Source organism: Bison bison, unplaced genomic scaffold (assembly GCF_000754665.1).
Source record: "Bison bison bison isolate TAMUID 2011002044 unplaced genomic scaffold, Bison_UMD1.0 scf7180017864038, whole genome shotgun sequence".
Classification (NCBI taxonomy): domain Eukaryota; kingdom Metazoa; phylum Chordata; class Mammalia; order Artiodactyla; family Bovidae; genus Bison; species Bison bison.
Window position 1 is genome coordinate 551,584 of NW_011494610.1, and position 2,207 is coordinate 553,790.

At 48.8% G+C, this 2,207-nt stretch overlaps 1 protein-coding gene across 2 annotated transcripts in view; it reads right to left on the bottom strand.

Annotated features, from left to right (window-relative positions):
- Positions 1-2,207, bottom strand: part of NCOA5 (nuclear receptor coactivator 5) — a 28,647-nt gene that overhangs the window by 26,104 nt on the left and 336 nt on the right. The gene's annotated exons all lie outside the window — the stretch shown is intronic.

A 2,207-nucleotide genomic window follows, 5' to 3' on the forward strand; every position in this document is an offset into this window, starting at 1 on the left:
TCCTGACCCCCCCTCCCACCTCCCTCCCCATCCCATCCCTCAGGGTCATCCCAGTGCACCAGCCTTGAGCACCCTGTCTTACGCATCGAACCTGGACTGGCGATCTATTTCACATATGATAATATACATGTTTCAATGCTAGTCTCTCAAATCATCCCACCCTAAGGTTTTCCATTCTTAAAAGCACAACTGAATTCCAATAATTTGCTCAACAGCAATAAGCTGTACAAAGGCACTGCCATCTGCAGGCGATGGAGAACGAATGCTTGCAATGGATACTTAAAAGGAAGTTTCAAACCGTCAGGTGCTCTTTCTCATCAGACTTCCAAAGCCTTTCCAAAAAATGTTTATTCTTAGCTTTTGAACACTGGTAGATGAGGTTCCATTTACTGAAGTTCTGAAATTGACTGGAATAAAATAAAATTCTCATTTCTTCTCCACACAGGACTGCTGCTTTGAAATGTGAAAAAATTACCTTAGCCTTTCAAAAATTCTACATTGTCCCTGCACAAAGTACTCCCAGGGAATAAGGATTTTTTACACAGCCTTTTGAGGAAAAAGCCCTTGAAAGGCCTATGCTGACTTTTCTGAGTTCTCTCTCAGTGAGTTAAAGTAAATCTGCTCTCTCATACACAAAAACAGAGCTTATGAACAGACTACAAATAGAACACAATGTTAACTAAGGCGTAAGTTAATTTGTCAATGCCTCCTTCAACCCGTGGTGTTCAGAGGCCTGGGCCATTCAACAACCTGCACCTAGAAAAATTCTTCCTCTGGGCCTTCTCCAGCACAGTCTACAAGGAAAATCACCGTTTCTATGTTTTACGTTAAGACTGTCGGAGGTTTCAAAAACGTATCTGGAGGGGGATAGACAAGTTAAAGCAAAGGCAAAGAAACCAGAATGGAGGAAGAAACTGATGTCGACATACTGCAGTGATTTCCAATATTCACAAAGCAAAGTTTGGGCTTTACTGTTTTGGAAAAGTCAACACCAGTTAGTTTTCATACCCAGACTGACTCATACGCAAAACATGAAATCTAGAGCTGTCACAAAGCAGATCCACCGGCGTTTGCAAAACATTTTTCTGGAACTATCTGGTAGGTACCACACCACAATGCCACAAGAAAACCGAGGAGACACACCGGGTGCTCTTGAGCGCAAAGTTTCTCTGAGACTATCCCGCGTAAGTTAATGATGAGAACGGTTTACAACGAGAAAGCTTTTAACGTTATTACCCCCGAAGACCCTAGGGTGTTTCATGGAGTCCGCTAAGTCTCAGGGGGAAATTCTGTGCACAGCGCTAAAAGGAAGGACCACAATTAACCCCACATTCCTAGCGCAGCGTTTCCCAAAGCGTGGAACGCAGAATAATTTCAGGAGGAATCAGGACGCACTGTTTACTTTAATACGTAAGTATTTATTTCTTTATGAGCATTAAAGAATTGGCTTTCCATTAAACGGTGATTTACGCTTCCACCTTAAACAAATGTATTTTTAAAAGAGGGGGGAAAAGTCAGTTTAAAGAAGAAAAAGTAACATTTGGTAAATAAATAGCTGTTCAGATGGGTACATGGATGTAAAAGTGCAACGCGAAAGGCTGAAACTGGGGAAACGCCGTCATAAAAAAAACCCCTCCCGGCGAGCCGTCGGGGTGCAGAAGGTGCCCAGGTTCCATAGACGGAGAACCAGCCGGTTGGGACGCTGGCTCGGTCGCTAGTTGCCAGGGTAACCGCGGGCTCGGTCGCTTTCCCCGTTTCCTAGGCCCGGATCCGCGCTATTAAAACGGGTGTGTGTAGGGGGAATGTCAAGTAACAACGAGACTCCTCGAGGATGCTGTCAAGAGGCCGCGAGGCGGCGGCGACGCGGGACAGCGCGTTCGGTTCGCCACCCAGCGCCGCGCAGAGAGCCCGGTGAGGCAGGCCGCCTCGGCCCGGGTTCGAATCCTGACTGCGCCACCGATTAGCTGAGGACCCGAAGGCGAGCGACTTCACGTTTCGAGAAGGAGACGTGGAATGTGAGGCCCGAGCCTACAGAGGAGCCCCACAAGGGCTATTATCGGCGGGTCGTGCTCAGACCGCAGGCGGCGGTGCGGAGCCGTCGGCCCCGAGCCCACCTCCTGCCGCCCCGGCTGACCGGGCCTGCGCTCGACGGTAGTCAAGAGAAGGCCGCGCCCCGCACCGGGCATGCGCAACCCCGCGCGCACACG